Here is a 22,789-nt window from a genome sequence, read left to right as displayed (position 1 = left end):
TTTTTTGAAGTACTTTGGATCCGCAAATTTATATAAAAAACCAAATTCCTTATATTGGCAGCTTCTTAGCATAGCTGCCAACAATACACCAATACCTGAAGTCGATGGAGTGTTCAAAAGAGGTTTACATTTTTTTAACTGAAAGGCCCAACAATATAGCTGAAAATCCCGGGCTGATCACCCTCCTTTAATTCGTTTTCGCCTTATCTTAGTCCACGAGAGACGAGATCCTTTTGCGGCCCAAATAAATGTAATAACCTCACTCTGAAGCTTCTTAAACCATTCTCCTTTAAATGCAAGAGGGATTGTCTCAAATAAAAATGTTAGTTTTGGAAGAACCATCATTTTTATCAAATTTGTGCGACCGTATAAATTAAGAGGCAAATGACTCCATCCACGAAGCATACCTCCTATTTCTCTTTTAATTCTTACAAAATTAATTTTTGCAAGGTCATCCAGGTTCTGAGTAATCCTAACCCCCAGATATCTCATTTCTGATTTGCATTCTATGGTGCCAGGATCCAAATTCCAGCTCATAATTTCCGTTTTATCTTCGTTGATTTTGTACCCTGAGACGGAACTAATAATTTGCAGGTAATCTTGATCTAAAAGTACTGTACGATCCAGCCTCCAAGTTGTTTCTGCCACAGATGCTTTTATTTTAATATTAAGTGTAATGGCCGAGTGGTCGGAGATATGAACGCCTACATGCCCCACTGCTGTAACTGCGTCTTTTAACCTTAAATCCAACAACACATAATCGATCCGAGATTTGTGCTTATATTTCTTATTATAGTATGTAAATCCTAACTGTTTTCCATAATTAAGCCTCCAAATATCACACAGCCCAAACTGAGTCATTAGCAACCTTACTCTGTTAGACATTTTGGGATTCATGAGCCCACGTGAATTGACAGATCTATCTAATTTGAAATCCAAAACTGCATTAAAATCTCCAGCCATTATAATTTTACCAGTAGATCCTAGCAGTTCCCTAGCCAAAGTGTCCAGAGGGTCTACTTCATCAAGATTTGGGCCATAATATCCAACTATGGTTAATAACTCAGAATCAATTCTTGCACTTAAGATGAGCCATCTACCTTTTGGGTCTGCTGAAAAATTTTCTAAACAAAAGTGAACCCCATTTCTAACAAAAACAGCTACACCCTTTGTAACTATGGTCTGCGGAGTGCAGAATCCATGTGCAACCCACCTTTGACCCTGCATGACCTCCTTACACTCTATTGAGGTCAAATGCGTCTCTTGCAAAATTATAATATGGGCCTTTGAATCCTCTAAATATTTTAGTATTAATCGTCTCCTAGATTTTGTACGTAACCCGTTAACATTCCATGACAACATTTTTAAATTCTCTATACTAGCCTCGCTCATCTTGATCTCTAAAAAGACACATGTCACATACTTTGGTGGTCGCTAAGCTTCTTAGGACTTTTTTCCCACCCCTTCCCTCCCCCCTAACATCCCTACTTCCCCAACTACTCCAACCCCCCTCTCCCATGGAAAACCCTACCATCCTCCCTTTGGCCTAGGCCATGTGGGTGTTTTTTGCCGTGGCGGTGCAACATAATTTTATCACAACATTTGTACCAATGAGCCGAGGCTAATAGTGAACACTGCATAAAAAGTGTATCTTATCTTATACGGCAGCATGCCGGCCATATCTTGACATTGCTCAATAAACGCATCCACCTCTTCAACTAACCGAAAGTTGTGCATCTTGTTCTGCCACATCACTTTCAAAAAGGCTGGAAATTTTAACTGAACTGTGGCTCCCAAAGCCCTAAGTGGTTCTATGCGTTTACCTAGCTCCCACTGCCTGTTGGCTGTGACTGGTGACAAATCAGACCTCACCTCAATTTTAACCCCGTCAACCAATAGATTCTTTTTCTTCAAGGCGACTGACAAGATTTTTTCTTTTAAACTAAATGTCAAAAAATGTATCAAAACTTTTCTTGGCTTGGTGCGGTTAGCATTTAATCTAAAAGGATCTCGATGAACCCTCTGTAAATCTGCATAGATCATTTCTTTGTCCTCTACAAGCTCCAGCTCAGATTTTAACAGATGGGCTACAAATTTCTTAATGTCAGACCCTTCTTTTCCTTCCGGCAACTTCAATATCTTTAAGTTGTTACGCCGCTGCATATTTTCGAGTCTCTCCATTCGCTCTTCCTGCGCCCTTTCTCTGAACTTAATTTCCTCAATCTCTCTATAATTGTCTGCAACAGAGTCTTGGAGTTTCTTTGCCTCCACCTCTAAAAATACCAAACGTGAACTCATCTCACTAAATTTAGACTCCAGTGAGGAACATGAAGCACGTATATTCTCTTGAATTGCCTTAGACTCCTCAAAGCCCTTATGCATGTCTAAATCCAGCTTCTTCAAAAGGGCAATTATTGCTATATCTGAGTTTTCCTCTCTAGTCAGGTCTGAAGAAAACAGCTCCTTTGCAGCCTCTGAGTTCGGCTCCGACAGAGTCATCTCATTTATTTACTCAAGTCCTTGCTCAGATCCTTGCACTGCCGGCATGTTACTTGTATCCGCCGGGTCGTCCCCCTCCATATCTGTCGTAAGGAGCTGATATCGGTTAGGACTTAAAACACCAGACCAGTCTATAACAGTGGTATCTATCGGTGCGAAGCTGGCGCTGGTGCTGGCCCTAGACCCCTCGTCCTCTGATGCCCGCTCCACAGTCTCCGCTAAATCTAGCAAGTTGGGCTTTAATACTAAGGTTTTAGGAATTAAGTGAAGGCGCAGTCTTGATTTTTTTTGCCAAGATGTTTGGTTTCTTGCTATTATATTTAACTACTCCTTTCTTGATAGATTTCTTGAGATTAACTTCACATGAGTTTTTATTTTTCCCCTTACTGGGGGTGCAAGCCTTATCCTCCCCTTGTACTCTAACGATGTCCGGAGCTGCTATAGGTTTTCCTGCACTTCTCAATTTATAACCAGACACCACTGATCCCGCTGGGTCTGCAAGTTGCTTATGCTCTAACAAACCCCCACACTCCTCATTAGAGTCGAAATTGCCACCATTACTGGTTTTATTATTGGGTTTATTAGTCGATAAATTACGCTTATCAAAAGCAGACCCTAATTCAGTACCTCTGCCAGTCCCACCTTTCCCTTTGTAGCCAACTCTTGCTGCCGCTCAGCGCCCCCTCCCAAGTTCGTGTGCCGCTCTCCCCCAGCAGCCAGCTAGTTTCGAGGGCTTAACTAAACCCAGACCACACTCCTCCACTCCCACTACCTCCACCAACTCATTAGGTCTGTCCTCACACCGAGGACTATCTACACCCTCCGCCGCCATGCACCTCATACACTATGCCTCTAAGTCTTATGTCCTTATACTGCTGTTGCAATTACCGCTGCATTCACCAGAAAGAAAAAAGAGCCACAGCCCTTGTACCCTGCAGCCTCTCCTGCTGCCCTGCAACTCCGTGGCTGTGCGCCCTCCCTCACCTGTAATGATCTTCGCCGACTCTACCTCTCGAGCCTCAGCGGATTGGCGTTTTAGTGTTCCAGCGCTTCAGCGTTTTCAAATCAGATGTGCCTGTGATGAGAAAACACAGCAAGAGACGCCTCCTTTAGAGAACCCCCGTATTGCGAGCCGAATTTGCTGAGTTTGCCAAGTCTATCCTCCAGCCTCTAAAGGCGGCGCAACCGCGCCTTGGTGCCTCGGTGCAGTTTCCTCTCCCCGCGGGGGAGAAACGCGGCAGGAGACGCGGCAGGAGACGCCGCCTGCAATAGCGCCAACCGTGATCTCAGCTACACTGCCTCACACTCCAACCTGTAAGAGGGAAAAAAAGGAGCAGAAACGCTCTGAGAGACTCCTGCCTGTGCTCGTATGCAACTTTCTCACACCGCCACTCCGAAACACCCGCGACCCGCTATCAGCCGGCCGCCATGTTTTCCCCTGACTCATGAAAGACATGCAATGGGGGAAGCTCATCCAGATACTTCTAAATGCAATTGACGAAGGTGCGACTATCCCAGAATCTTGGAAGGGGGCTGAGGTCGTCCCCATCTTTAAAAAGGGGCAGAGGGAAGACCCAGCCAACTACCGCCCTATCAGTTTACTAGACTCGACTCAGAAGGTTGTGGGGAAGGTCCTGCTAGAGAGAATTCTCCAATGGGTTAGTGATAATGAGATTCTCTCAGACTATCAAGCGGGTCTTAGGGCTGGCACCGGCACCATAGAGCAGGCTTTTAGACTCTTGTTAATCTATTGGAAAGTGGTTGTTATAGGCAAAGGCAGTCTTTATCTCGCCTTTATCGATTTAAAGACTGCCTTTGACCTTGTGCCCAGAGGGCAGCTGTGGAGAGTGTTGCTAGATATGGGGATTCCATCTAACATCTTGTCTATCCTAGTGAGGCTGCATGAAGGTACCTTTGCACAAGTGAGGTGGGGTACGGAGGGGCAGAAAACAAACAAGATACTGGTCGATAGAGGGGTCCGCCAGGGATGTGTTCTTGCTCCAACCCTTTTCTCGCTATACGTGAACGGGGATGTAGAGCATTTACTTAAAAAACCATCAGATGCTCCGTCCCTGGCGGGGGAGCAAATCCCCACCCTTCTATTGGCTGATGATACGCTCCTATTATCAAAGACCCCGGTAGGCCTCCAAGGCCTCCTAGATAACTTTCAGGCCTTTTGTGATCAACGTGGCCTAGTTATAAATACAGACAAAACCAAGTTTTTAGTACTAAATCCACCAAAAAAACTTGGTTGATTCCCCGTGCTTAGCAATGTACCTTTTGAGAGGGTCACCGTATTTGACTACCTAGGGATCTGTATTTTGGAAACCATGCAGTGGACCCCCCATCTTCACAAAATGCTGCTCAGCCATAAGAGGCTTGTCGGGGCGCTGTCTAAGGAACAGCGATCTGCCACTACCCGCCCCATTGCGCCCGTTATTGATATTTACAAGGCCAAGGGTGTTAGTTCTGCCCTTTATGGCGCAGAGATCTGGGGTACATCCAACACAGATCTACTGACAAGGTCCGAGAACAAATTTTTGAGGGGTATTATGTCACTCCCGCAGAGTACCCCAATGACACCTTTGTTACTCGACCTAGGTTGTAAACCAATTAAGGATCTGGCAAAGCTACACCTGTTGCTCTTATGGGCCAGATTGTGGCGAGTCCCTGAACTCACAAAGTATGCTAAAGGGTTAGCGGAGGTGATGTCAATGGTGGGTTGGCAAAAAATAAAATGGCTTAAATATGTCAAGCATCTCCTCGGTCAGCTAGGTCTTAGTGAAGCCTGGGATGGCCAGTTCTCTCCCCCGAAAGCTACCATAAAGACTATGTACTGGAACTGGGTCACCAATAGGACCAGCACAGATCAAACTCTTGGTAGGCTAACGGAGGAGTTCCTTAGACATAAAGATGTTCCATTCCGGGAACTTTACCTAGACCTGGTCTGGAAACCTTATGATAGGGCCCTGTACTTTAGGTTTAGGGTTGGGTCTCTTCCAGTTCGCGCCCTAACTGCCCACTGGAAACCCCCGTCCCAGACCATCCCTTTCTGCCCATTCTGTGAAACAAGTGTAGAGTCCGTATCCCAATTACTATTTGTTTGTCCGGCCTATGTGCGTCCACGGAGAACATGGCTTTAACCCATATGCCGGGCCATGGGCACTAGGCATTCTAGCGAGGCACTCCGCATTTTAGCTTTGGACACCTGACCATTGTATGTCTGTGGTCTTTCGAAATTTTTACCTTGGACGTGGTCCATTAGAGTCAAAAGGCTAGCATCCAATGTTTAATTGCTTTTTAATTGAAGGACTCATTTTAAATTTTAAACTTTTAATGCTCTTAGTATCTTTTTGATATCCAATGTTTTTATGATATATCTTCTTAATGATGTTTTGGAAATAGTGTTAAAATTAACGGTCAATTTTATCTTTGTATGAAATGTTCTTCTTCTGTATTGCTATGATGCTTTTATGATTTGATCTATCGAAATAAAGCCTTTTGAAATGAAATGAAAGTATGTGCTTTATGATGCAGCTGCTGGGAAAAGACACACTGCGCTCCCAGGCTGGCCATCCACTCCCATGAAATACGAGTGACTGGCGGGCCGGTGAGGAATTGTTGATTAACTGCACTAGTAGTCATTAATGTCAATCCATCTAGCTTAGATGGCTCAAATTATGTTTGGGGGACCAGCAGGGAAGGACTTGAGTCAACTCACACTCAAGCCAGTTGAAAACAACATCCTGCCAACACCACCTCCACCGCACCTATTAGCATTGTTGGGATCATGTGAGGGAAAGTGGGCAACTTCACAGAAGAAACAACGCTGCCACCGGTATTCTAGGCCACTCATCTGCTGTGTGCATGTGTGGTGGTGACCGGGTGCCGTTCCAGAAAACAACAGAAAGCAAGGGGCTCCTGATCCACCAATGTGGGGCTGCCTGCCTTCCTTCTGATCCAGGCGGCTTTATGATTTATTAATTTATCACCATGTTGTCCAACCAGAGGGACTGATGCAGGCCGGGCTTGATCGAAAGTGGAAGCTGGCCTTTTGTTGCACACTGATATTCTTTCCATGCTCAAACCACAAATTCAATGAAAGGCACAGAAATAAATAACAAATTGGAGAAAGCAGAGCTCAGCCAATTCTGTTGCAATTTCTGTCTCAAGGAGCTTGTCCTCCTCATATTCCATTTAATTTTGCTTGTATCTCTTTTTTACTTACATATCAAAAAGCATCAGTCCACAATGAACAATGGAATGAACATTTAATTACTTTACATTTCATTACAAATGCAGTGCAAAATGCTACAAGCATGTTATAAAATTGTATTGGTTGAGGTTTATGCTTACTGCTTCTTTCCTTGCTCATTTCCTCGAATGTGTTTCATTCCAAATGATGTATTAATTTTATTAAGTGGGGATTTACAGCACAACAAACACTCTAGTAGAGTTTCTTGGTGTTAGTGTGCTCAGCAAGGCTAAACAGGAAAGATTAGTTTACTGATTTAAAAGCTATGTTTTAAGGGCTTTTCTGAACTTGAGCATTTCCGATGTATCGATGATTTTGACTGATACATAGTTCCAAGTTTGGGACCACGTACCATAAAGGCATGGCTTTTGTAATGTCACTACTGACCTTGTTGATATTTCAGAAATGTGTTTTGAAGAAAATTGTCTTCCTAGTAGGTATGCAATGAAAGAATCATAGGTGGCTAGAGGTGAATCCAAAGCTCATAAGCTGACTAGGCAGGTCTGGATACTTTGGTGATGGTTGAGTGAGGATTTTGGGCTGCCTTCTCATAATATAGTCTGGCATACACAAATAAATTACTTCCCTTGATTCTATGAGCAAATTATAGAAAGGGGAACACTCTTCTTAGGAGCTGTATTTGATGAAAGCATGTTTTGGTTAATGTGGGACTTAGGCATTAAGGTTCAGTTTGGCATCCAACAAGATGCCCAGGTTCCTGACCATGGGCATCTCACAATATCATCGTGTCCTGTAGGTAAGAGTGGTGGGGCGGGGGAAAGCGAGGGGAGTTGATAGTTTTCAGAAATGTCTGTGTTTGGTAGGTTTTCCTAGATGGCCATCGAACCCAGGACCAAAAACGCAGGTGGTGGCCTTGCAAAACTAGGTAGTTTGTGATAGATAATTTTAATTACTCCACAATACATTTTGGGCCCTTCCCTGCTGCGGGTACTTGGCCCACCCACACAAGTGAGGTATCATTTTTATTGAGAGACCTGAAGGTACGTTGGTTGGTAGGAATTTGTGTCAGTTTGGTGATCCCACAACCTTCCCACACAGAAATGTGAGAACATTAGATTTTTTCAGCTACATTTGAGGGCTGCAGGGGATTCTCTGTAGGAAAACTTTGGAGAATCCATGCAAGTCACACCTGCCTGGTCTCTCCCGGGTGCATAGTTTTCAGAAATGTCTAAGGTTTCCTTAAATGACTGCCGAACCCGGCACCTAAAACACAGGTTCCCCCTTGCAAAACCAGGTAGTTTTATGATACGAGAGGTGATTTTTGGTCTTGGGTGTCAGCGTCCATCTAGGGAAACCTAGCAAACCCATACATTTCTGAAAACAAAACATCCAGGGGAGTCCAGAAAGGTGTGACTTGCGTTTACCCCCAAAATCTTTCCAACCAGAATTCCCTGCAAACTTCAAATTTAGCTGAAAAATATAAGATTTTTCTCACATTTCTGTGTATGAAAGTTGTGTAAAAACCGGACTGACACATATTCTCTTCCACCCAGCATTCACATAGGACTCCCGATAAAAATAGTACCTCACTTGTGTGGGTGGGACAAGTACCTGTGGCAGGGAATGGCCTAAAACGTATTGTGGAGGCATCAACAATTTTCCTTACATTTCTATGTGGGATCACTGCATCAGCAAAAATGTCCTAACACCTAGCATTCCCCATGGTCTCCAGATAAAAAGGATACCTCACTTCTTTGGGTGTCCAATGAAGAATTGCCTATAAGCTTATTTAAAGAAAAGAAATTAGCTCTTAGAGTTCGCTGTGCTATACCCCGAATCCGTATATTTTGGCCCTTCCCAGTCGCAGACCCTTGGCTTACCCACACAAGTGAGGTATCATTTTACTCAGGAGACTGAGGGAAGACTGAGTGGTAGGACATTTGTGCCCGCGTGTTGAGTCTTGCTAGAAATGTGAGAAAATCTAGATTTTGTTTGCTAAATTTGAGGTTTGCAGGGGATTCTGGGTAACAGAACCTAGTGAGAGCCACACAAGTCACCTCATCCTGGATTTCCTTGGATGTGTAGTTTTCACAAATGTATAGGTTTGCAAGGGTTTCCCTAGGTGCCGGCAGAGCTTGGGTCCAAAATCCACAGCTATGCACAATGCGTAAGAAGGATCACTTTTCACTGGAAAAATGTGATGTGTCTATGTTGCATTTTAGGCCGTTTCCTGTCATGGGTGCTAGGCCTACACACCCAAGTTAGGTGTCATTTTTATCAGGGTACTTTGGGAACTGCTGGGTGGGTGGAGGTTTGTGGCTCTTTGCAGATTCCATAACTTTCCATCACAGAAATGTGAGGAAAATATGTTTCTTTTTACAAAGTTCAAGGTTTGCAAGGGATTCTGGGTACCAGAACCTGGTAAGAAACACACAAGTTAGCTCATCCAGGAATCTCCTATAGGTCTAGTTTTCAAAAATGTATAGGTTTTCTAGGTTTCCTTGGGTGCCGGCAGAGCTAGGGTCCAAAGGCCACAGCTTGGTACATTGCGAAAAGAGGGTCAGTTTTCACTGGAAAAATGTGATGTGTCCACGTTGCGGTTTTGGCATTTCCTATTGCGGGTTCTAGGCCTAAACACACAAGTGAGGTACCATTTTTATTGGAAAGCCTTGGGGAATGCTCGGTAGCTGGAATTTTGTGGCTACCCACAGATTTCAGAACTTTACATTGCAGAAACGTGAGGGATTTTTGTTTTTACAAAGTTTGAGGTTTGCAAGGGATTCTGGGTAACAGAACCTAGTGAGAGCCACCTAGGTCACCACTTCCTGAATGCCAGAGGGTGTCTAGTTTTACAAAATGTATAGGTGTCCTATGTTTCCCAAGGTGCCGGTTGAGCTAGGGTCAACAATTCACAGCTAGGCACATTGCAAAAAAAAGGTACGTTTTCACTGGAAAAATGTGATGTGCCACGTTGCATTTTAGGAGGTTTTCTGACATGGGCACGAGGCCTACCCACCCAAGTGAGGTACCATTTTTATTGGGAGACTTTAGAAAATGCTGTGTATGTAGAAGTTTGTGAATACATGCCGATTCCACAACTTTCCATCACAGAAATATGAGGAAAATGTGTTTTTGTTTTACAAAGTTTGAGGTTTGCAAGGGATTCTGGGTAACTGAACCTGGTGAGAGCCACAAAAGTCACCCCATACTGGATTTCTCTGGGTGTTTAGCTTAAAAAATGTTGTAGGTTTGCTAGGTTTCCCTAAGTGCCAGCTGAGCTATGGTCCAAAATCCACAGCTAGGCATGTTGCAAAAAAAGGGTCAGTTTTTGAAGGAAAGATGGTATTTGTCCAAGTTGCGATTTGATCCATTATCTGTCTCGGGTACTGGGCCTACACACACACAAGTGAGGTACTATTTTTATCAGTAGAGTTTGATGAATGCTGGTGGGTGGAAGTGTGTGGCTCCTTTCAGATTCCAGCACTGTCCATCGCAGAAATGTGAAGAAAATGTAGTTTTTTTTACAAAGTTTGAGGTTTTCAAAGGATTGTGGGTAACAGAACCTTGTGAGACCCGCACAAGTTGCCCCATACTGGATTTCCCTGGGTATTCATTTTTCAAAAATGTATATGTTTGCTAGGTTGCAAGCTGAGCTAGGGACATTGCAAAAAATTGTTTTTGCTGGAAAAATTTGATCTGCCACGTTTTGGGCCGTTTCCTGTCTCTGCCACTATGCCTACCTACACAAGTGAGGTGGTATTTTTATCGGGAGATTATGGGGAATACAGAATAATAGAACACGTGTTATTGCCAATTGCCTTTCTTTGCATTTCTGCCTTCCAAATGTAAGACAATTTGTAAAAAAACTGTAATTTTGAAAAATGACCTCCAATTCATATGCTTTAATGGGTGACCACAATTTTGGAGATGTGCAAATAACCACTGCTTCTAAACTCTATGTTGTTTCCCCATTTAGAAATGTAAACGTTGCCTAGGTACCACAGCTCTGGTTCCGGCAGTTGAAGCTATGCTTAATGAGTTCCTCTGGGGTGGAGGTACAATTTGAATAGTGCATCGCACTTGCTTCCTTTCAACCTATTGTGGGGGCATTGCGATGCCCAACATTCAGTCGTATTACGCTGCCTCCCATATACAGGTACTTAATGATTGGTGGTACTCCCCTCAAGATGAGCCGGCCTATGCACTGGAGCGTGGCTTTTGGGTGATCCATCACTTTATGAATACTTATATGGTCGAACTAGTATTCAAGACCTTCCTCCGGCCACCAAAGTGGTCATTGCATTGTGGCATCAGCTGCTCGTCTGCACTGGCTGGCTGAATCGCCTGACCGGTGCAGCTCTGTTGTGGTGCAATTGTCTTCTTCCTCAGCGATTACAAGGGTTCCAAGATTGGTATTGCATTGGTATCTCTACAATGGCCGATTTTCCCCAGGGCATAACTCTTAAATCTGTTTCAGATCTTCAAAAGGAATATTCTATCCCACATTCCCAGTTCTACAGATATCTTCAGCTTCCCCAAACTATCACCTCCCAATTTAAGGGGATCACCAGTATCCTTGAATTTAACCCATTAGAGGGAAAGCTCCTCATGGGTGACCTGATAGACCATAACATTTCTCAAATATATAAAACATTGTCACCCACAGTGCATCAACACTGATGTCCCTTAGGGAAGGCTGACAAATAGACCTTAGTCCCCTGGATAATGATGATTTGAGGGAGGCACGGGAGTCCTCCTTTGGGGCTGCTATTTCTTCAAGTCTATGACTTATACAGCTGAAATATTTACACAGGATATATTTTACCCGATTGCAACTTCATAAAGTAGGACTTACTCCTTTGCTGCAGTGTCTTCGCTGTGGCATGGAAGAGTCTACCTACTTCCATGGAGTATGGGCCTGCCCGGTTCTGGACATAGCTTGCTCCCCTCACACTGCTTCTGCAGGTGCAATTTTTCTATCAAAAAAGTTACTAGGCAACATACTGGCAGTGCCTTCGTCTTCTCACTGGCACCTTTGACTTTCTTGGTACTGGTAGCTTTCTTTGGGGCCATTTTGAAGCTGTCAGTTATCTAGCACACAACAGCACTTGTTTGAGATTCACAAGTTAAAGAGATGTCTGTGGTCACACGTCACATGATGTTGTGCGCAGGGCGCAGGCCTTCTGTCTGGCAGTACAATGGATAATGTTGTCTTCTACTCTTGTGCACCTAAAAGCAAAGAAGCAAGAAAAACATCAGTGAAATGTGGAATTGTTGTAGTTCAATAATTACTAGTACAAACAAATATTATAATATGTAATCTAGTGTGTGGCCACACTTGTTATTGTTACCTCAGGTATTAAAAAAAATTACCAAAAAGTGCAACCATTTGTGAGACTTTGACAATAACAAGGGCTTTCATGGTGTACTGTAGTTTTGAAAAAAGGGGACCCCTACATAACCTATAGGCTCGCTATACGTAGGGACTAAACATCAGTGGGTAAAGAATTTATAGCAAGCATCAATGATATATGCCAAAGTATTCTAGGTATAAGAATTCAACAGAAGTAACCACATATTCTGTTTCACAAATAGGTCAAGACTGTCAATTAGTTATAAAAATGTATTTATAGTTTTATTGATAATGATAACTCATTTTTTTCATATATATTCGTATATTTCTTTATCTTTTCAATCATTTAATTTTTTCTAAAATTGAGGACATTATAGTGTCAATAAATATAAACAGAACAAAGGAATAATAATTCACATATATCCTTAACCAACTTGACAAAACACATTATTAAATTCATCCAACAATCCGGTAGCTTAAGTCCAAAAGATGTTGAAAATACGGTCGATGTATAATTAATGGACGCAATGCGGTAGATGGAAGCGACACGCGTTTCGGCAAAACTGCCTTCATTAGGGGACCGTCTATTGCAATAAAGCTATGTGAAACATAAGAATAACATAAAAAAATATAAAAAAACAAGGGTTACTACCCTATATTATATACATATGCACCTAGAATACCGGTCAATCATTTAAACCTACAAATTTGATAAATATTTACATACATAAATATTAACGGCTAATTTCTCATTCATGGTAAAGAACTCAAATTTGTTATCAATTGTACATTCTTATCTTGCAGCACAGTAATTCCTGATATTCAACTGAGAAATATTCCATCATAATAAATAATTTTATTTTCTCGCAAACCTATATAAATACATTTCCTAGTGTTATTATAAACGTCTCATAATTTCATACATCTTTTAAAGTTAATAGTTAATCTAGTACAGAATATATATATACACCAAAGTAAATAAAACAAAAAATAATAACCACAAAATATTGTACACAAGATACATTGAAAGAAAAGGAAAATATATAGAAAAGAATAACATTCAAAAGGCCCATTCTTAAGCAAAGTCATAGATTTAAATTAAATCTAGCAGTACATTTAAATATTCTCCATATTTTATCATATATTGACCACAGTTCTAGTGAGGGTCACTGACATGGCATCCTGAAAGTGAGAATCATTTAATCTCCAAGAGCTTCTTTTTATTATAAAATTAATTGCTGTGCTAAGATCTAACTTACTTTTATGTATGAAACCTTGATGAAATTAGTTGACAATAACAAAAGATTAGAAGAGTTGTTGCCCAGCTGGAAGAAAGTAAACCCAAGATGTAATTTAAGGCTCCATGCTATTATATATTTAGACATTTGTTTGGCTATTTATTTTTGATTACGTTACTTACTGAAAAAAGTCTTAAATGTGAACCCTCCTCCAGTATGCGTAATACGGGATGCTCAACATCAGGCTACAGCCTTTACAAAAGTACGATCACATAATTTACAGTGTCCTCTCTAAAAAGAAATAATAAATATAGATCAAACAGCGGCCATAACTCACATTGGCTCTAACCTAATGTTGATGGGCGACATTGGAGGAACAATGTATATACGTACTTAAAATAAGAGATCGAATAGACAAATGCTCCATTCACGCACTTAATTCTGTTTGATACTAACACTGAATGAAAGAAAGAAAAGCCTTAAGGTATCAATGACTAGTCATGCACTAGAGGAGCCTTTGAATTTTGACAAAGTGAAAACACCCACATATCATAGGGGAGCATTTGAATTTTAACAGGGTGAAAACATCAACATGTCATCCGTATAAAGGTAGCTTACTTGACAACGCAGGGGCGCGGTTGTAAGAATCTATCGCTCAATAAGTTCTCGAACGTGCCTTCAATGTTCCTTGGGGTCTATTTAAAAAGAGCGTGAACATAATGTAATTAACCATTTATGCAGCCTGACAAGTCTTATGGGCCTATTGATACACTTATTAAGAGGAAGTTAATAATATTAAAACAGCTTACATAAATCTCTGCGGTTTCTTGAAAATATGTTTCTTAATTCAAGTCTTCTTTTATCTAAAAAAGTGTCTCAAGGGGTCCTTTATTTCTATGAGAAAAACATTTAGATAATATATAGTAACCTTTTAAAAGATTCTAGATCTATCCAAGCATAAGGAACCCCACAGGTTTCAACCCTCAAAATTCCTCTATCTAATGCAGCACCGTACCTTAATTATCGATGATGGGGACCACAGCGAAACCTCTACCACCGTTGAGTGCGGTTCAGTCTTACTCGAAACGCTTAGCTACCCGGACCCTATATTTATACTAATTTTACCTGCGCAACCATACCAATTAAAGAAATAAATCAGGTGGGTCCAGATGATAGTAAAGAGTGGCGCCATATTGGGTTTGGGTGGCAAGTTCGCAAACATCGAAGACGGACTGCCTCCTTACTCGCAGAGTTTTTACCTGCTTTGCTTTTCTCGTCATAGAGTGCAGAGGCTACATTAAAAACGGGCGCCATCTTTGAAAAGGAAAGAGGTCCCGATAACACATGGGAAAAACTGATTATTTCCAGCTATATTTATTTATAATTGAAAACACTAAAGTTACCTAATTCCAACTAGTCCGCTGTCTGCGTAAGACATCCACATGTGGGGCATACCAATTATATGAACTTCGGCTCCATGTATCGATTGAGCCAAATGCATAATTCTAACCAAAAATTATGTAAATTAAAAATAACGAACAATAACCTTATAAATGAATGGGAATGGGATCTTCCTTCTGTAATAACAATAGATTACAATGGAGGTATACATTTATATTATTGCATCCATGCATAGGCCAAAGGGCAACACCTTTATATAAATACTAGCAGCCCGTCTCGACGTTGTCCGGGTATGAATTGCTGCCGGCCAGTAGTATATTGTTTTGTAGGATTTCGTTTGGATAGCATTTTTTATCTGTGACAGGCTTGTGAAACGCTCCGATTCACAGTGCACTGCTGATGCACTTAAGAGTGCGCATTCAGTAGTGTGTGAACTCGAGTTTCCCTACTTTATTTTTCCTTGCAATATTATATAGCGCGAACTCGACAACATGGCATGAGCACAATTTACATTACACAAGAACACATTCATTTGTGGTAGGCACGGGGAGACAAAGCGATTTGCTTGGAATCACAGGATGTTGAGCTGATGCCAAGATTCGAAAGTAGCTCCCCAGCTCTAAAGTTCGCATTTCTAGAACTTGTGGCGGGAGGTGTGTCTAAAAGTGTATGCCGGTGCTGGCCATCAATGAGAGAGACCTGTGCATTTTTCAAATGGGTGGTGAAAAAATATGAGTATGTTGCTGGAGATGTGGGCCGCCGTGCCACCAACGTACTCACCAGGGGAGGGTAAACACCCATTATTCCGCAGCTTTCTTTCCGCATACCATCACTCCGCATACTTTCATTACGAAAGTACCATGACTCCGCAATGCCATTATAACGCATGGCATTACATTTTATATGCTTTTACCACGCATACATTTACAACGAAATTTGTGTAAATGCATGAATGATAAAAGCATATTTTTTTCAATGTTTGGATAAGGTAAGTATGGGTATAGGGGTATATGTTTTGGGGTACTGAGGTATATGTTTTGGGGTGTTTGGGTATTTTAAGGGTTCAGATATAGTTTTGGGTTATGGGGTACAGGGGTAGTTTTAGGGTTTAGGGATAGGTATGGGTTTTGGGGTACAGGGGTATTTTTAGGGTTCAGGGCTAGGTTTGGGTTTTGGGGTATAGGGGTATTTTTAGGGTTCAGGGGTAGGTTTGGGTTTTGGGGTACAGGGGTATTTTAAGGGTTCAGGGCTAGGTTTGGGGGTACAGGGGTATTTTTAGGGTTCAGGGCTAGGTTTGGGTTTTGGGGTACAGGGGTATTTTAGGGTTCAGAGGTAGGTTTGGGTTTTGGGGTACAGGGGTATTTTTATGGTTCAGGGCTAGGTTTGGGTTTTGGGGTACAGGGGTATTTTAGGGTTCAGAGGTAGGTTTGGGTTTTGGGGTACAGGGTTATTTTTAGGGTTCAGGGCTAGGTTTGGGTTTTGGGGTACAGGGGTATTTTTAGGGTTCAGGGCTAGGTTTGGGTTTTGGGGTACAGGGGTATTTTAGGGTTCAGAGGTAGGTTTGGGTTGTGGGGTACAGGGGTATTTTTAGGGTTCAGGGCTAGGTTTGGGTTTTGGGGTACAGGGGTATTTTAGGGTTCAGAGGTAGGTTTGGGTTTTGGGGTACAGGGTTATTTTTAGGGTTCAGAGCTAGGTTTGGGTTTTGGGGTACAGGGGTATATTTAGGGTTCAGGGGTAGGTTTGGGGTTTGGGGTACAGGGGTATTTTAAGGGTTCAGGGCTAGGTTAGGGTTTTGGGGTACAGGGGTATTTTAGGGTTCAGGGGTGGTTTTGGGGTACAGTGGTATTTTTAGGGTTCAGGGCAAGGTTTGGGTTTTGGGGTACAGGGGTATGTTTAGGGTTCAGGGGTAGGTTTGGGTTTTGAGGTACAGGGGTATTTATAGGGTTCAGGGCTAGGTTTGGGTTTTGGGGTACAGGGGTATTTTTAGGGTTTAAGGATAGGTTTGGGTTTTGGGGTGTTGGGGTATTTTAAGGAGTAAGTGTGGGTTATGATTATGTGTTGCAGGGGTATTTAAAGGGAGCAGGGTGGGATTAGCACACGATATGAGACATGGCATGAAGGGCAGAACGTACCACACGCCCCCAGCGTTTGTCACGCTCCCCAGCACACGCCCACAGCACAACGCAGACACGCCCACAAGGGACTACTTTGCTGGCACGGTTCTTTTACCTTTTAAATGTATAAGGTGGGCGTCTGCATAGCCTATGTCCTTCTGCTGCAACTGCCCTTTCCAACGCTGTATTGGGTGTTGTGATTGGTGCTGTGGTTCCTGAGATTACCCGCCTCAAAGGTTTGGGCTCTCTCTTTATTATATTAATATAAATATAGATAATGAATACCTAATCCAAATTTTGAAAATTCTTCAATCACATTTCGCTATTTAAAAAATCCGAAGTAAAATGGCCAAGCAACGCATAGTTCAATTATATAAGTTGTATTGCAGATTCAATAGTTCTTATATCTAAAATCTAAAAAGAAAGATACCAACTCATTTATGAGAGGACAACATTTATATAATGGCCTGTTTCCACCGTATCTCTAGATTCAGCCCCTTGTTTACTGTATCCAATGAAAAGATCCAAAAAAACTTCACGTTTTTTCCTTATCATCTCTGGGCATTTTCCTTCTTTTGTTCGAACTTTCTGTAAGATAAACCAGCGAATATCTTCAGGAATATGGTTATTCTCAACAAAATGGGATACTATTGGTGCAGTCATTTTTCGTGTCCTGTTGGCTGATTTATGTTCAGTCAGTCTAACATTGAGTGAACGAGATGTCTCGCCCACATAGCCTTTGTTACAAGGGCAAACGAGCAAATAGATGATATTCTTAGTTTTTCAGTTGCTCATGCCCCTCAAAATAATAGCTTGGGGGCGTGGCCAAGATGGCGACGGAGTAGGATGTGCTTTAGTCCCCTCCGGCGCCAGGCCCTAAACATAGCCTTGTAAAGCATTGACCCCGGGCGTCCACCTGGGGTTTTGGGCTGCTCTGGAGCCTACTTACTGTGGCGACCGGCGGAGGAACGATTTCCAGCGGTCCCTGGGCTCGCAATAGCGAGTCGGAGTCAGCGGCGGTGTCCGGGGCCTGAGCGACGCTGCGGACAGAGACGCGAAGAGGCAGCGTGGAGACTCTGAAGGGTGCCCGACGGAACATAGCTGGCGGGAGCACCGAGGCCCGGGACTACGGTGTGGCGGGGAACTAGCGGCGGTGAGGAGAGGCCTGATCGGCACCGTGGTCTGGGCGCCGGGGAGGGGGCGGAGCCTACCTGGCCGAGCACTCTGTGCCACAATTCGGCCGCCGGAGCAATCGAGGCCGTGGTCTGAGGCCTAGCTGGAGGACGATCTGCGTTACCGCCGTGGCCCTCGTTCAGGGGTCCGACCTGTGGAGAGTGGTGGTAGCGGCCCCAAGGTGAATGCGGTTGGCCCCCCCATGAGAACTGGCAGAGTCAGATCCTTCAACTGGGATCCACGAGGTTTGGCTAGCCGGGCCTGGTAGCTAAAGGCCGAAGCGAGGACGTGGGACACCGTGAGCACTTGGGCCCTTAAGGATAGAGGCGCTGCTGCGGGGAAGCGGCGTGAGCAGCAGGTACTTAAAACCTGTGGTCACAGACGCTGAGAGACTTGTGGTGGCTGCAGAGCGGCCATTTGGCTCCGGTTTGGCCCCCCCCCTACGTCTCGGGGACTGAGTCTACTGGACCGAGACTGGGCCTGTGTGACCGGCAGGGAGGGGAGAGGATAGACCCCCTGAATATTCGGCTACGCTGAATCTGCAGGCAGGTATTGGCGTTGGAGTGGGAGCTGGCGCTACGAGGACTTCCCCTACTGATCAGGGCCTGTTTGACGAGCAGGCACATTTGGAGTCACTAGCTGAAGCTGGGGCTTTGAGTGCACGGAGTGAGAACGAGGTAGTGGCACCATCTAGAGGCTACCATAGTGTGGAAGGCACCGCGCGTGGAACCCCCCTGGAAAGCGAAAGGGGCCGCAATGTCTACCATCTCGCGCAAGGGGAAGAATGGTAGGGACGGCCAACAGAAGAACAGCCAGCAACCGACATCCCCTGGCCCGAGCTCCTCTCCAAAGAGGTCTGACGACGAGGCCCCAGCCACCAAAGCTTTTATGGCTGAACTCTTCAAATCCATCAAGGAGGATATCTCGGACCTCCGAGCGCAATTGACGTCTGACCTTCGGGAGGTAAGACGAGACGTGGATGGCATTGGGGAGAGAGTGGCCACACTGGAGGATCACGATCTCAGCATTGCGAATGACGTCCACCAACTGCAGCAGGACGTGCTGCGGCTTACTGAGCAGAACCTGGACTTACAGGCCCACGCGGAGGACTTAGAGAACCGCTCCCGAAGGAATAACATTCGCATACGGGCGGTTCCGTGGGATGGCGAAGCAGGAGACTTGAGGGGCTACGTGCAGGAGCTATTTCTACAGATCCTGGCCGAGGACGACGTACATGAGATCGGGATGGACCGTGCCCATAGAGTTGGTCTGCCCCGGAGGGGAGGGGGACCGCCCCCGGATATACTTGTCTGTATCCACGATTTTCAACTAAAGGAGAGGATCCTCAGGAAAGCACGAGAAATTCCTAACCTGCAGTTCCGGGAACACCGCCCGCAACTCTATCAAGATCTAGCGGCAACGACCCTTCAGAAACGGCGAGAGTTCAGGCCGGTGACCGCGTTTCTACGGATTCGCAGCATCCCTTACTCCTGGGGCCACCCTTTCCGCATAGTCTTTCGGTGGCAGAATAAGTTGGTGCAGCTTCGCTCCTTACAGGCTGCAAAGGAGCTGCTAGGCATTGAGGATGAAGCCCCGGCCTCAAGGGCGAGCAGGCCCTCGACGAGGAGACGACATCGATCCTCCTCTTGGCACAGAGTGGGTTCAGCATCGGACCGCGGGAGGCCTGATAGAGCTACCAGCCTACAGGAGAGGGGCGATGGGGTAGCTTCCGTCTCCTCAGCGACGCTGACGACTTCACAGCAGAGCTCCGGAGCGGCCTGACTTATGGGCTGTTGGTCATTGGGCGCCGGAGGGGCTCGTGCACTCAGGTTCCGTGGGTATGGTGGTACTTTTTGAGAAGACACCCCGGACCGAGGCCATGGGAGTCCCACATGGATTCTCCCACCCCCTTCCTGGTGACTGTTCGGTGCGCTGCACTGATCTGGGACGCTTCGTTGAGACTGTTAAGTATATTTGTTTGTTTTTGAGTTGGGGTTTGGGTTGGGGGGGCACTGGGGGTGTTGTGGGGGGTTTGGGGGAGGGGGTGGGTGGGCAGGGTGGTGGTGGCGCCTGGTATGAATGTACGGTACGTCTTTTTCACGCTGTGTATATGCTACTGGAGCTCTTGCGTGTTCGGCCTTTGGGAGTGATTGTAGATTGGGAGGACTTTGTTGCTGTCCTTGAGTTGTCGGATGTGGACAAGGGCTCAGTATTCAGTAGAGAATTGGTAGTAAGAATGTCTACGGATTGGATGGGTAGGTTTCTTGGGTGCTGGAGTGGGGGGATGACATTAGCATTGACTGTGATGGGGTGGACTCTACCTTACCGTTATGCCGCTTAGCATTGGGACATGGAATGTCAAGGGACTCAACTCTCCTCAAAAACGCGAAAAAGTATGGAAATATATTACTGATCATCATTTAGATATTGTGGGACTCCAGGAGACCCATCTGGCGCGTAAAGACGAACTCCGCCTGCGCCATAGGCAATTCCCACTGGTCTATAGGTCCTCTGCATCCACCAAACGTAAGGGAGTGGCGCTTCTCTTTCGAGCATCTCTACATTTCCAACCCTTGGGAGTTAGCGGGGACAAGGAGGGGAGGTGGCTTATGGTCAATGGAGTACTTGCTGGAGTAACTTGTACGTTTGTGGTGATATATGTCCCCAACGCGGGGCAGAATGCCTTTCTCCGTGCCGTGCTTGATAAGGCGGGGGATTTTGCTGAAGGCCTCATGGTGCTTATGGGGGACTTCAATATGGTTTGGGACAGAGACCTAGATAGCTCAAGGGCGCAGAGGGCGGGTGCTGGGGTCTTTTCCGCTGAGAATCAAACTGTAATGGGTAAACTTGGATTGGTTGATGGCTGGAGATTTCTGCACCCCCAATCGCGCGACTACACGTTTTTCTCCCATGTTCATCACACTTACTCCAGGCTCAAGCATATCTTTGTGAGCCAGGCACTACAGGGAGCGACCTGGGACTCTAGCATTTTCCCTTTGTCTGTTTCGGACCACAGCCTGCTGGTAGTGGGGTTACACTGGCCCTCCGGGGGTGACGGGGTGAAGAAATGGTATTTCCCGCCGGCTCTGGTCAGGGATGACGCCTCCTGCAAGGCATTGCGCAAAGCAATAAGGGAGTTCTGGACCCTCAACCCGGCGTCAGACACTTCCCTCTTTAACACCTGGGATGCGTGTAAGGCCTCCGTCAGGGGCACATGCCTTCACCTAAACGCTAACCTCAATAAGTTAAGACGGAAGGAAAGGGAGGAATTAGAGGCAGAATTGGCTACCTTGGAGCAGGCCCACAAGAACAAGCCGTCTAGGCTCACACTAAGGCCACTGACTGCAGTGCGGGGTAAGCTGAAGGCCCATTACGCCAACCGTGCGGAATTTACCTTGCTTCGGCTTTGGCGCATTTCCTACTCACAGGGGAACAAGGTGGGCAGACATCTGGCTCGTCAGCTGTGTGATAAACGAGAGAGGGAGTATATAGGTGGCATACTGGACTCCTCGGGGACGCCCTGCCACAAGGATGCGGATAAGGCCCGTCTCTTTGGCCGGTTCTATGAGACATTGTATAAAGGCGATTCCCTTGACCAAGCGGCGCAGGATCGCTTTTTGGCTGCCCTCCCCATTCCACGGGTCTCAAAAGAATGGAACGAACAACTTATGGCCCCCATCTCTAGAGAGGAGGTATTGGAGACTATCGGAGACCTCAAGCTCCACAAAGCTCCCGGTCCAGATGGGTACACGGCATTATTCTACAAAACCTTTGCTACGGAACTTTGCGAGTTCTTGGTACCCCTTTTCAACGAAATGGCAGTCTCGGGTTGCACCACTGGTTCCATGTCCGAGGCTGTGATCTCCATAATCCCTAAACCGGGGAAGGACTTGTCCCAATGCTCGTCTTACCGCCCGATAGCTCTGCTCAACATAGGCGCTAAGCTATACTCCGCTATCCTGGCACGTAGACTCCGGGATTTGATGCCGACCATTATTCACCCGGACCAGTCGGGATTTATCAAGGGGCGTCAAACACACGACAACTTCACCTCATTGAAAAGGCCTCGAAGTTCCATCTCCCAGCCGTCTTGGTGGGGCTCGATGCGGAAAAAAGCTTTTGACCGGGTGGACTGGAACTTCATGTTCCGCACTCTGGAAGCCTTTGGGTTTTTCGCAACAATTCATCACCATGATCCGAGCGAATTACAGCACTCCATGCTCCAGAGTGGTGGTTAATGGGCACCGTTCCGCTGACTTCGCCCCCACACCAGGGGCACGAGACAGGGGTGCCGTCTTTCTCCCCTGCTCTTTGCCTTAAGCATCGAACCCCTGGCCATCGCAATGCGCGAGCGGGAGCAGATAAAGGGTCTCCCCTTTTCAGGTAAGCAGCATAAAATCTCCCTTTTTGAGGACGATGTGCTGCTTTCTGTAGGAGACCCGGCGCACTCTCTGCCGCACATTCGAACTCTGCTGTCCAACTATGAGGAGGTGGCCGGATTCAAGGTTAACTTCGACAAATCATTTATCTTGAACTTAACGCTTCCGCCGGTCGAGCTGGAACGCTTACGTCTGCTTACGCCGTTGGCTTGGGCGTCGACCTCCCTCCTCTATTTGGGGGTCCGATTGACACCTTCTATTGACACCCTCTTCGCAGCGAACTTTCCGCCCATGTTATCAGCGGTGAGAGTGGAACTGGACCGCTGGAAGCCGAAATACATTACTTGGCTGGGTAGGATCCACGCCATTAAGATGGTCCTCCTTCCTAAGTTTTTATACCTTTTTCAGGCCCTCCC

The sequence above is a fragment of the Lissotriton helveticus genome, chromosome 12 (assembly GCF_964261635.1).
Source record: "Lissotriton helveticus chromosome 12, aLisHel1.1, whole genome shotgun sequence".
Classification (NCBI taxonomy): Eukaryota; Metazoa; Chordata; class Amphibia; order Caudata; family Salamandridae; genus Lissotriton; species Lissotriton helveticus.
The sequence above is the reverse complement of the archived record's forward strand: the minus strand, read 5'-3'. Positions refer to the sequence as shown.